The sequence below is a fragment of the Globicephala melas genome, chromosome 11 (assembly GCF_963455315.2).
Source record: "Globicephala melas chromosome 11, mGloMel1.2, whole genome shotgun sequence".
In the NCBI taxonomy this organism is placed as follows: Eukaryota; Metazoa; Chordata; class Mammalia; order Artiodactyla; family Delphinidae; genus Globicephala; species Globicephala melas.
The window spans coordinates 23,358,342-23,372,546 of record NC_083324.2 but is presented as its reverse complement, the minus strand read 5'-3'; the positions used below and the strand labels follow the sequence as shown (position 1 = coordinate 23,372,546).

Sequence of the window (14,205 nt, the reverse complement as noted above, 5' to 3'; positions counted from 1 at the left end):
TCACATGACTGAGGCCTGCCCAACGTCATGTGGGCGGAAGGGAAGTCTGTGGAAAGCTCCTCTCGCCCGTCCTCTGTTTGTCTACTAGACTCAGAAGACCTACCAGGTGTTATAGAAGAAGGTGGACCCACAAGAGAGAAAGAGCCTGGGTCTCTGATGAAGGCCCCCGAAAGTTAATCTTTATGCAAAGGAGAAAATTACTGAGTTGAGCCACTGAGATGTTCAACTTTACCTGCTAGGGCAGGTAGTTAGTTACCCTAACTAATACAGTTCCTACACAAATTTCTCCTCCAGCCCTTAAGTATTCTATGAGCTTTGCAGACCAGGAGACGGGGGAGTGTGAACCTTTTTCAAACCATACTTGCCTTACATCTGCTAACTCCAAAATGCTACCCTGAGTTCTCCCCAAGAAAAGAAAGTATGACTGGATGGTTCCACTACTACAAAGCTTCTCGCAAAGACTACATGGAAATTTTTTTTTAAGTTTCACCAAACTGAAACCTCACAGCAAATGAATCAATGTACAAACTTTCAGTGCTGGAAACACTTGCTGTTGGACAAAACTGCATGATACAGTGAAAAGCATCTTTGGACCAAGAGAGATACTACCTGTTTCTAGCCCTTACGGTTCTACCCTAACAAGCTGTGGAAGCTTGGACCCCTCTCTTGCTCTCTCCAGGCTTCATGGGGGTATTGAAAGGATCAAGCAAGACAAAATACTTCAAAATAGGTTCAGGTTTTATCAACTGTAATGGGAGAGGTAATGTGATTTAACAGACCTTTAGCAGGATTCGTTAGAGGGGGTTGGTTTAAATGTGAGAAAACATAGCTTCTGCCCTCGTGTCTTCTGGTCTACTGGAGGGAATAGATCACTGAATAACAAACGAGCCCTAATAGGGCCAAATGACAGCAAACTACCAGCAATGTGATCTGGGTGTGTAAAAGAAGTGATTAAGTTTGACCTTGAGAGTGAGAAAGCCTCCAGTAGTGTTCTGAATGTTCCTAAGAGAAAGGGCAAAATTTCTTAACATAATTTACAAGGTCATGTATGATTTGTGCTCTTACCCAGCACTTCTTTGGCTTCATCTCTTGCCACTCCATAAACAATATTCTACGCTCCAGCCATAGCTCCCAATTTTGAATTCTTTTTTTTTTTTTTTTTTTTTTTTTTTTGTGGTACACGGGCTTCTCACTGTTGTGGCCTCTCCCGTTGCGGAGCACAGGCTCCGGAGCGCAGGCTCAGCGGCCATGGCTCACGGGCCCAGCCGCTCCGCGGCATGTGGGATCCTCCCAGACCGGGGCACGAACCCGTGTCCCCTGCACCGGCAGGCGGACCCCCAACCACTGCGCCACCAGGGAAGCCCTTGAATTCTTAAACTTGCCATAATTTCTCCTTCAAGTCTTTGGATCCTCCTTTACCACCTCTCCTTCTATTACAAAATATGTACATATCTTTCATGTTTTAGCGCATAAGTCATCTCCTCCAGGAAGCCTTCTTTGCTGGCCTCAGTCCAGGTTAGATACGCACTGTACCAATTTGCATACTACTGGCTATAAGTAACAGATAATGAAATATGACGGTATTTTCACATAACTGGATGTCACATTCTGGAGATATACAGATCCAAGATTAGTTCTGTGCGATGACAATGTCGGGGACTGGATTCAACTTTTCCACGATTCTCTTAGCTTTTGCCTCGTGGTTACAAGATAGCTGCTGCAGCTCCAAATCATGCCTTCTCACAAAACAACCGAGAGCAGGAAGGGAAGAAGGGCCCCTTCTGTGATGATCTTACTCTTCAAGGAAAATTCTTCCCAGAAGTCCTTTGAAGACTTTGCCTTAAATCTCCCTGGTCAGAAGGGGCCCATATATACATGCCCTAGCTGCGACAGAGGCTGGAAAGTGAACGTCTGGCATTTTCAGGGAAAGAGTCTCTTCAAGCATGGAAGAAATGCAAAGGGCATGATTACTGGGTAAGCCAACAACAGCACCTCTCTTTGGACTTCCACAGCTCCCAGTTCCCCCACGGGCCATCATTATATTGTATGTAATTGCTTACTTGACTACTAGCCTATAATCTTTGTTAGGGGAGGGAAATTCTATCGAATGAGTGAAAAAGAAACATAGCATTATTATTCCCAATACTTCTAATAACAAAATAACACATTGAAATCACTTTAGCCTGTGAATAGCTGCTTTAGTAACTCTTTACTGACCAGGCTCCATGGTGCAATCCTCACAGGTTAAGACCTCAACCTTAAGGGCTATAAGTTATGAAAAAAACAAAAACAAAACAAAACACAATTCCCAAGTCTCTACCAGGTGGTAAGATGAGGTGGGGACAGTGAAAGCATAGAACTTGAGAGCTGGTGGGAGCGGAGAGACCTGAACTGACCTAGGGGAGACGAAACAGGAGTGTGTATCATTTGGGGTTCTACTGGATGTAAGAAACAGAAAATCCAAGTTAGTTTACATAAAAGGAACATCTATTCTCTCAACAGCAAGATGTCTCAAGGCAAGGAAGCTCCAGGGTTAATTCTGCTTTGTTATTCATAGCTTGGCTTTCCCTAGGGTTGCAAGATGGCCACCATAATTCCAAGCTCTATATCCGGAATGTCCACAGAAGGACCTATTTCCCCCTATGCCTCTTCTTCAGGGAAAAGATACCTTTACCAGGAGCTTCCCAGCAGACTTAATTTTTTCATTACGCAGCACTGGGTTACGTGCTCTTCCATAAACCAGTCACTGGTATGGCCAATGAGATGATCGCAATTGAATGAAACCAAGTAAGATTTATCTTTTTTACATGTGGACACCCCAGCATAAGTACGGGCTCTTCTTCAAGGTAAAAAGGAGGAATTGGAATGGCTGCAGGACATGAAACCAATGACATCTGTTATAAATGGCTACCTTGCAAATTCCAACTTTGGAATGAATAAGTCTTACAAGGCTGAGTCTCAACTCACACCTGGCACTGTAAAACGCTTCACGTAAGAGAACAGCTTGGGTCACAATGTGTGTCAGCTGGTTTCTTCTGCTGCAGTCTCACATAGAGATTCATATCATTACTTTAGAATTCCTAGGACATAAATACAGGGTAATTTATTACACTCACACCCTCTAGGTTACTTCTTTGCATAAGGGACTGTTTAGTCATTTCTAAACACTGGGAGTTACGTGCCCTGAATTATTCTAGAAAAGTAAGACACTGGTACTCACTTTCTACTCTTACGGTTTAAGTCTGGGCCCTGCTTCATTGGGATCTAAACAGCATTTCCATTTCTAGCTCATTTTTCAGAGGAAGACTTCCTTGTTCCAGATTTGGAACTTGCTTTGCCTTGTCCCAAATTGTGAGGCAACAACTTCATTAAAAGTTTTTAAATTGAGGGACTTCCCTGGTGGCACAGTGGTTAAGAATCCGCCTGCCAATGCAGGGGACATGGGTTTGAGCCCTGGCCCGGGAAGATCCCACATGCCGTGGAGCAATGAAGCCCGTGCACAACTACTGAGCCTGTGCTCTAGAGACCGCGAGCCACAACTACTGAGCCCGCATGCCACAACTACTGAAGCCTGTGCGCCTAGAGCCTGTGCTCCACAAGAGAAGCCCGCGCACCACAACAGACTAGCCCCTGCTTGCCGCAAGTAGAGAAAGCCCGCACACAGTAACGAAGACCCAATGCAGCCAAACATAAATAAATAAATAAAAATTTTTAAAAAGTTCTAAAACTGAGAGGTGTTTTCCCACCAGGTGGGAGCAAACCGGTTTCAGGGTCTTGGTCCCGTTGGTCTGGAGGGACAGCTGGTGTTGTTTATCCTCCATTACCAAGGCATGGCTCAGCTCAGGCCAAGAGCTACTTCTAAGCCAGAACTTTACACATGAATGGACACCGAGTTATTCTTCTGCCTGGTTGTCTGGGTCCTTTTCATTTGATGTTTTGAGATACTAAGTCAGAGGTCAGCAAACCACAGCCAAAATCTGGGGCGATATCTGGCCCACCACTTGTTTTTGTAAATAAAGTTTTATTGGGACACAGCCACACTCATTCAGTTACACACTGTCTATGGCTGCTTTTGAGTTACAATGGCAGAACTGACTGGTTGTGATAGAGACCCTATGGCCGCAAAATATTTACTATCAGGCCCTTTCTGTAAAGGGCCTTTCTGTAAAGGGCCTGATAGTAAATATTTTGCTGCCCTTTGTCTAAGGGGAAAAGAGTAAGTGAGAAGCAAAAAGTCTATCAGGAAGATAAATGCCCAAATGCACATAAATAACTCCTGAACAAAAGGTGCAGAGAAATTAGAATGGATTCAGATGGTTTGGAACTGGCCACAGTGGGTCACGCCGGGCCTTATTGGGACTCTGTCCAGCCCCTGATATATATGGGCACTTCCCAGGGAGCTGAAGCAGTGCCACATCTCCCTGGGAAGAAGCATTTCACTTCACAAGTGTTTGTGTTCCCAAATGAGAAACCCGGAGGTGGTTTTCTAAACCGTCCAGTTTAACTGCTCCAGGCAGGGGTGTTTTGCAATCTGACACACACATCCATCAGAGCTGTTCCTATGGAGCCCCTGCACTGGCTGTAAAACAGACACAGACAGACCTCCTTGGTTTTCAAACAGAAGCCCAAGAAAGACCACAGCAGAAACCTGTTTATACAGTTCAGATTTTCTTAGTAACATAAGGCGGCCGTTGGACAAGACTTCATTGCTAACTGTAAGCATTGATTTCTGCTACAATTTAAGGCAGAGTTAGCTGTTTAGGGTTCTGGCTTCTTACCTTTTCTTAGCCCCAAATCAAGAAATAAAGTCATGGAAGATAATAATTATGAAGCACACTTATTTTAGACTTCACGTTGGGTACTTTATGTATACCGTCAATATCTCACTTAATCTTTACAATGATACTGTGGAAAGGGTATGATTACTACATTATCTCCTTTTTATAGATGTGGAAGGTGTGGTCCAGCATAATGTTTCCCAAACCTGGCAAGGCTGTTGAAACAGAGATTGCTGGTCCCTGTCCCTAGAGCTTCCTATTCAGTCAGCCTGGGGTGGGGCCTGAGATTTGCATTTCTAACGAGTCCCCAGATGGTGCTGAGGCTGCTGGCCAGGACCACACTGCGATGACACTGGCCAAGCGTTGAAGTGAACAACCAAGTGTCGTGATCATCGTGGCAGGGCCGGCTCTCAAACCCAGATTTGAATGTGTGATTCTGTATCCACTTTTTAAATCATTTCCGATAAACTACCTCCCATGAGCTCTAAAAAGAAGTGAGTGGAAAACATTCAAACACACACTCAGAAAATCCTATCAAAAATTCAATGGATGAAAAAAAAAAAAAAATTCAATGGATTCCATTTCCCAAATGACTCAAGTCTTTCTCATTCGGGGTCTTGCATTTTGGGCCATTTGGGGAATGGATGTCTGCATACTACACAGCCATATAAATGATCTAATTGGCACAATCCTTTGGCCTAGAATAGTGGATCCCTCAAAATTGTCAGTTCTAAGAAGTCTTACCCAAATAACCTCACCTCCATGCCTTTTTTTTTTTTTTTTTTGTGGTACACGGGCCTCTCACTGTTGTGGCCTCTCCCGTTGCGGAGCACAGGCTCCGAACGCGCAGGCTCAGCGGCCATGGCTCACAGGCCCAGCCGCTCCGCGGCATGTGGGATCTTCCCGGACCGGGGCACGAACCCGTGTACCCTGCATCGGCAGGCGGGCTCTCAACCACTGCACCACCAGGGAAGCCCCACCTCCATGCCTTTTTAATACACTTTCAGGGCTTGAGAAAGAGGCTAGCGCCACACGTTCTTGCTGCAAGAGTCTCAGCTCTATACATCTTACCTTGGCTTCCCATACAGAATAGAAATTGCTTAAAGGGATTAGTTCTTCCTGTCCTGATATCCTAATGTTGTATTGCACCTCAGTGTACAATATTCAACGTTCAATACCATGTAGTATGGCATAGTGTTTGAGAATGTGGCTTTTCCCTTCAAATTTTGTGTTTGTGTACTATCACTGTTCCTCACTCTGTGACCTTGCTTAAGCTCCTAAATTGTCTGTTTCTCTATTAATGAAATGGAGATCAAAATAGTCCCATAAAGTTGCTCTGAGTATTAAATGTCTAGCACTCAGCCGTGGCATATGGAGAGACCTCAAAAATGCTAGTTATAAATTATTATATACATAACTATATCACATAATTATGTATTAATATTAACAAATACATGATTCATATTATTAATCACATTACCAATATATTAATTATGTAGTATGATCATTAATTATAAATTGTAATATCAATAAAGCTATAATAATTATATAATTATTATAAGACATACTGTGTAATATACAATGATATATACTTATGTAATTATAAATTATTATTTAAAGCTCTAGAGAATGGGTTAACTAAATGCATCTTTTAATTTAGTGTTTTAGCAGAAGAAACACATAGCAGCCCTGGATGTATTAGTCAGTATTTGTTAGCTACTGGCAAGGATGTCGTGAACAAGGTTCCAGGCTCATGAGTCCTTTACTCCTTTGCTCAGATCATTTTCTTTCTGAAACAACCTCTTTTTCACTCTTTGCCCCTCCTGTCTTCAAGTCTCTGCTTTGCTTGCTATGAGACCTTCTCTGACCACGGCCATACCCTCGTCTCCCTGAACCCACTACCTTTTGGATAAATCATACAAATGAAGTTATCCTCTTCCCTAGTTTTTGCTGTGTACAGTCTTGTCCTCTAGCCAGAATATAATCTCACTGAGAGCAATTATTCATGTCTGACTTGTTCCGTACCTGCCACACTGTTTGATAAATACTTGAATATAAGCAGGGAGAAATACAATCAGTTTAAATGTATTCTTTGAAAAGCAGCAGAGTCTACACGGTGACGCAAAACATGTGAAGTCCGTGCACAATAGTCACTAGTCCTATTTTACAAAATAACGTTGCATTCAAACAGTGGGAGTACAAAGCGTGTTTAGGCTGTACAGCTCCAAACAGGTTAGAGAGAGAAATAATGAGGTCATTCTCCTGCCCACAGCAACTACACAATTTGGCACATGCTGGAGACAGGTGGGATAAACATTTCTTAACGCAGGTCTTAAAAGGGCCTGTAATCCTCAACTCACCTCCCCTTTATCAAAGTTATTCTGTTTTGCCATTAGGCTAGATTAAAATGTCACATCAATTTAGCAGCTGAACTTTGGCTACGGTAGCGATGGGCGTTAGGGACAGGCTCTAGAGACCACAGTGAATTTTAAAACTCTCCTTAGACAAGGTTTTATATTTTCATTCTAACGCATGACTCTCCAGCTAGAGAATTTTCAGCTAACTTGGAAGAGTGATGTTGAGAAAGGAGACTGAACACCTGGTGGGTGGTAGGATGATGGGCCACATGGTGACTTCACTCTGATTCACTTGAATCCGGGTCTGATCCATTTTGACTTCTTTACTAATAGCTGCAGGAGAGAGAAGTTCCACTTTATGTGACAGTGACAAGCAGGGCGGTGCTTCTCAAACTTTAATGTGTGCACGAATCACACAGGGATACAGTTAAAATGTAGATTCTGATTCAGCAAGTCTCAGGGAACCTGTGACTCTGCATTTCTAACATCTGCGCTCATGCCCATTCTCCTGGTCCGAGGACCACATTTTGAGCAGCCAGTAGGTAGAGGATGGTGGGCTAGTTAACGAATGGCTGCATAGACCAACCAGCCTGGGTGTGACAGTGATGCATGTGCACTGTTCCAAAGGCGACGGAAACCAGGACCTTCCAGAAATGAAGACCAGAGAAGGAATTCAGTCAACTTTATAACAAGAAACCTGCTCCGTGTCTCTCGTCAGAAACGTCAGATTCACCATTGAATTCACCACTGAATTCACCATTCACCATTCACCAAGGAAAGAATACACTTTCCTTTCTAAATCTGCAAAGCAATAACTCCTGAAAAGTTGCTAGTTAAAAGGATGGAGAATGAGTGCGATTAGAGGTAGTCATAGGTTCTAGAGACAGCCTGGGTCTGACTCGCAGCTCTGGCACTCACTCATTAGCTGAGACTTTTAGGAAAGTCACCTTCTCTTGTTAAGCCTCAGTTTCCACAATTGGAAAGCAGGAACAATACTCCCAGGGCTGTTGTAAGGATCAAAGAAAGAACACGAGGAGTACTTCATTCTATGCATGGCCCATACTAGTCGATACACTGTAGCTTTTATTTTTTTATTAGGAAATTAATCAGCCAAGAATGATGGAGAACTTGCTCAGTGAACACCTTTGAGGTGTTCCTAGGGAAAAGAAAAAGGAAAAGAGGAGGAGGAAAAGGACAAGGAGACGCAATCACATTTCTGAAGAGAATTCCAAAATATACCTGGAGAGGCAAACGCATACACATGTGGAATGATTTAATATTTCCACAGTTACACGCCAAGAAGCACTGCAAGTAGAATTACATAGAACACACAAACCATTTGGAGAAAGCGAATGTTTCAAATGATATCACTGGAGACAGGAAAAGTGGAGGAGCCCGTAGACAAAGTCAGAGCTGTATAAACTTTTGAAAAATGTTTCACATCTTTAGCAGGATATTGACATGAGCTGCTATCATATGGAAACTATTTTTTTTTAGAAACACCTGGCAAGACTAATTTGGAGGACTGATTTTTTTTTCCACACAGATTGAACACACAACAAAATACAAGGTGTGCCTGAGATGCAAGCCCGATCAGAGATTAGATCACTAAAGATAAATGATGGTGACTGCCATATTATTTCTGATTATGGTCTGAATGGGCCTGTTGGGTCACGAGCCACCATTTGCAAAGAACCCAAAGAAATTCTTGTAAAGCTCACAATAGTCTGAAGACTCTCTGTTTTGCTATTTTTCTCTTAAAGGCAACTCTACAAACGAAAAATAAGAAAAGCTCATTATGTTCATAGAATTCCTCCATTGTTTATTTTGTGATTAAATGTGACCACTTTCCTGGTCACACAGGCCAGCCTGCCTCCTGTAACAATGAGACAGACCCAGTCTCTTGAGGAAGGTAGAAATAGGAGTCTTCAGGGAAGGAGTGCTGTAGACTGATGATTCTAATGGCTGTGCCTGAGTCTGTAGATATACATGATCATTCTTCCCCGGAGAAAAGAGCATGAGAAGAATCACACTTCCAGTTGACTCTCAATTTGATTCCATCTACTAGATGGGACCATTCGATGCTACTTCAGTTAAGTTTTTCAAGGTTAGTGGTTTAGAGCCATTGTTTTAGTTTTATTAAGGAAAATGTTAAATTTCATCTTAAGAACACTTTCACTACCTCTTCTTTCCCTTTGTGTTTAAGGCCCTATCCTTAGCTTCTCTCTTTTCCCTCTTCATTTGGCCACTGCCTACAGCTTCACCTGGATGTTCAACAGGCACCGCCAACTTAGCGACGCTCAACCGTGTATTGACTGAGGGTCTACTGGGTGGTGAACCGGCTCAGATGACTTTGAGGTCCCTGCCCTCAAAGAGCTGATTTTTAAAAAAGCAGATAAGAAATAGGTCATTTCAAATCAATATGGTAGCTACTAGGTCAGAGTTACAACCAGGAAGCCACGGGCATCATGGAGGAGGGCATCTGTCTTTAAAAGGATGAAATTTAGTGGAGGAGATGGTATCTGAACTTAGTCCTGAACAAGGAAGAGTTATAATTGCAACAACTTTTATAGCTCTTACCCTATGCACCTTAGCTTCCTCATGTGTACAAAGATGATGATGATAATCATCTACCTTTAGGTCGTGGTAGGGATATGTAAGTTAATATATGCATATAAATAATTTGACCAATACCCAGCATATAGTTTAAATAATTGACTGAGTCATACAGTGAGTGAGTGGTGGAGCTGGGGTTTGAATCAGGTGGTGGGGCTCCTGAACTCATGCTCTGAATCACAATGCTATCCTGTAATGCTGGGGAGAGATGAGGAACCATATGGCAGGTAGAGGGAAGAGTATGGCTAAGGCATGGTTGGGTGAAATAGCACAGATAGAGCTGGAGACACAGAGTCCCAACTTACTAGAGTGTGAAGTTCAAGGCGGATGGTGTCAGGGGAGGAGGCTGGAGCATTAAGAGGGACTGAGACACAGAGGGACTCGTACCCACGCTAAGGAGGTTGACATACATCATGTGGGCAATGGATTCCAAGCAGAGGGTGCAGGAGGGGTGTGTGTTGGTGCAGGGATAGGCAGATGTCCAGTTTTGAGGGATCACTCTTGCAGGGGCAAGAAGGATGAGGCTGTGGGCAGAAAAGCCCAAAATAGCATGACCTGTTAGACTGAAATTGCATCCGACTAAACAGGAGATAAAGACACTGCACTGGAGCAGCAGAAGTGAGATGGAGAACAGGGGCCGGCTTTAACAAATATGGAGGCTGACTGGCAGGGCTTCCTGGTTGTGGAAGCAGCCTTGGAGATGGCCCCTGATGATGCCTGCCTCCTGATATCATGCTCTTGCATAGTTTCCTCTCACATTGTGCCAGGGGTGGTCAGGATGACCAACAGCACATGGTAGAAGTGATGACAGATCACTCCCAAGATTAGGTTCCAAGAGACTGTGCTTTCCATCTTGAGCTCTATCTCTTGGATCACTTGCTTGGGGAAAACCAGCTGCCATGTTGGGAGCTGCCCTAAGGAGACGCCCACGTGGCAGGAGACTAAAGCCTCCAGCCAGTAGCCAGCAAGAAACTGAGGCCTGCCAACAACGTGAGGGAGCTGGGAAGGGGGTTCTCCAGTTCTAGTTGAGCCTTGAGACGCCTGCATCCCTGGCAACAGCTTGACTGCTGCCTCATGAAAGACCCTGAGTCAGAACTACTCTGCTAAGTCTTGACTGGATGACTGACTATCAGAAATTGTGTGATATGATAACTGGTGGTTGTTTTATGCTGCTTAAATTTGGGGGTAATTTGTTAGGCAGCCGTAGCTAACTGGCACAATAACTTAAGGAATGGTAGAAAGTGGGAGACATCTGTGATGGCATCAGGCTTGGGTAGGTGAGTGGATAGTAATATCAATAACTGAACCAGGCTCAGAGCTCACAGTCTCCCTCCTCTGATGGGCCTGACTTCCCCATCCTATTAAAGGTACCACTGTTCTCCCACTGACCCAGGCTCATAACTGCAGAGCCACCAGTGTCTGTCACATAAGTGATATCAAGGTCTGAAGATACCATTGTCCAACGATTTCGGCCTCTGTCTCTCCGACTGTCCACCACTCCAACTGGACTTCACTTTTTCATTACTTTTCACCACATCTTAGTTGTAAAATTGTAAAAGCGTCTTAACTGAATCTCCTTGCCCTGGGTTTCTCCTTGCTTTATACTGATAAAAGCTGATCTTCCTAAAGTACCATCTATCAATGCCTTATCAAATAAAGTCTAAGTTCTGTAAGCCTGTGTTCAAATCTCTCCATTTTTTTCTCTCAGCTCAGCCTTCTCCCTTCATCTTCCCACCGTTTGCCCTGCATCTTACTCAAACGGAAAAAATGGACAAAAGCTTTGCTCTTATTGTTTCTGCCTCTTGCAATGCTCCTTCCTCCTTCTGTTTAATCTTTCAGTTCTGTCATAGCCCACTTTGAAATTCACCTCTTTCATGAAAACTTTTGTGTCTCAATACCTAAATATGACTTAACTTTCCTTTGAGGTCCTCATGCGACTTTTGTATCTCTTTGGGGGCACTTGTATCTGCTGTATATGTGTGTTCTTCCCTTTTCTCTCTTACTGGATTTCAAAATCTTCAACGTTGGGGTTACTTCTTATTCATCTTTGCCTGGCATGTGGAAGAGGGCTTAATAAATATTTGATGAGAGAATGAATTTACTTTCATGGCTGAGCCTCCCTAAGTTTACCCAAAAACTGAGGCAACTTACCACGATTTGCTATGCTGTTTCTTACGCTCTCTTTGGTCAAAACTTTATCATCCAACTACATAAATAGACTACATGAATAATCAAACGAATGCAATTCACTGTCTTTCCCTAAACTCAGTGTCACAGCGTTTTACATCAAATAGAAAAAAATAAAACCAATTTAATAGGTTTTTTATAGGTCTAAAAAAATCAGCTCTGTTGATACACATGGGTAATGTAGTTTTTCGTGACTCACAGCTGCCATTTATAGACTGTTTCCTATGTTCCTGGCCTCTGTGGTTGCTGCACAATTCTCATAAATCCTACATTTAATTCCCATATGAATCCCAAGGTACAGGGACTACCGTCATTTCCATTTCATGGATGGAGAACTTGAAGCTGAGAGGAACTGAGTAACTCACCTAAAGTTGCACAGCTAGGAAGCGGTAGAGCTGGGACTGGAACTAAGGATCTATGCTCTTAAAGGCTACCCTCTGTACTTTGATTTCTATAGACCAGCGACTTGCTTTGTACACGTTTGGGGGGCAGGGTTGCATGCTTTTACTTTTCACGAGCATTTGCTCTAGTCAGAGACAGGACCCACAAAAGAAGAGGTGGGTTTCTATCTTCCTGGGCTTGTGCGGTATGTAGGAATGCTCTTCCCAACATCTCTGGTATGTCTACGTGTCCACCTTGGTGTGCCCTCCCCAACACAAACTCTCTCCTTCATTTTACTCCTGTCGCTCTCCCAAACTTTCCCAGAGAACAATGGAGTATATCACAAGCCTGGTGCAAGAGTGCATCTAGAAAGACCCAACGTTGGGACACTTGCAGTCATCTTATTTTCCTCTCTCTCCAGTAAGAGGTCTGAGGGTCAGTGTGGTGGAGGAGAGAGTGAGCAGGGCTCTGGCCCCTGTCTGGCTTTGTCTGGACAAGCAGAGGCTGGTCTGGCTAGCGCAGCAGCAAACAGCCTTGATCGTTCCTCTCCGTGTTGGCTACTAATCCCCTTTTCTGTTTATCTCCTCAGGAGCCCAGGCTCTAGGCATGGGCTCTAGGCCGTGGGGCTTGGGGAGAGAAAAAGAAGATGTCCCCGGGACTGTCACTGCCACGGGCACCGGCCATGTTTGTGTTGGTGCTATTGATATGGTCCTGAGATGGCACAAGCTTCAAGCTGCCAGGACAGCCCCCTGGCTCTAGTTACTGAAGTTGTCACCAACACTTTACACTTCGCCGCAGGCTTCCAGCTTGGGAGAGTTCAAATCGCTAGAAAGAAGCACCTCCTTCCTCCCAGCGGTGCTGAAGCAAGAGAGCTATCTGCAGTGTCTGGGAATCTATCCCAATTCTCACTGTTTTATGGTCCCAACTTTACCCTGTGATGACTGTGCAGGTCTCTTCTGCAGGAGGGAAGTGGAAGAAAAGGGCTGGGGTTGCGTCTTTGGCAAATAATTGATGAGGGAGAAGCAATGGCAAGTGTCGATAGTTCTGGAGTGAGCCTGGAAGCCAATCACCGGGCACCTTATTATATACTGACTTGTTTGTTTATTGGCCACCTTTGCCAATAGAATGTTAAGCTCCATGAGGGCAGGGATTCTGTCTAGTTTGTTCATCACTATATCCCCAAGTCATAGCACAAGGAAACTCCTGAATGAATATGTGTTGAGTAAATGAATGATTCTCTCCTTATTGACGAATTTTTAATTAATTTAATTTAATTTTTTCTGTAAAAGGGGTTTTTTATTTGCAGGGGAGTGGGACTCCTGTAACAGTTTCTGCTGTACAGCAAAGTGAATCAGCCAGATGAATACGTATATCCCCTCTCTTTTGGATTTCCTTCCCATTTGGGTCACCACAGAGCACAGAGTAGAGTTCCTTGTGCTACACAGTAGGTTCTCATTTAAAGTAGGTTCTCAATCCCAATCTCCCAATTTATCGCACGCCCCCCCTCACCCCGCCTTGGTATCCATACGTTTGTTCTCTACATCTGTGACTCTATTTCTGCTTTGCAAATAAGATCATAAAAATTAGGAATGCTTCATGAATTTACGCGTCATCCTTGCACAGGGGCCATGCTAATCTTCTCTGCATTGTTCCAATTTTAGTATATGTGCTGCTGAAGCAAGCACACTTATTAATGAATCTTTTTTTTTAACTGAAGTATATAAGTCAGACAAACATCATATGATATCACTTATATGTGGAATCTAAAAAAACGATACAAATGAACTTATTTACAAAAGAGAAACAGACTCACAGACATAGAAAACAAATTTATGGTTACCAAAGGGGAAAGGTGGAGGGGAGGGATAAATTCGGAGGTTAGGATT

The 14,205-nt window shown here is 43.6% G+C and overlaps 1 non-coding gene across 1 annotated transcript; it reads right to left on the bottom strand.

The window, feature by feature from the left end:
• Positions 1–13,897: 13,897 nt before the first annotated feature.
• LOC115859162 (U6 spliceosomal RNA) lies at positions 13,898–14,004 on the bottom strand. Its single transcript, XR_004041944.1, has one exon. It is a non-coding gene; the product is annotated as a U6 spliceosomal RNA (small nuclear RNA).
• Between the last annotated feature and the right edge of the window lie 201 nt (positions 14,005–14,205).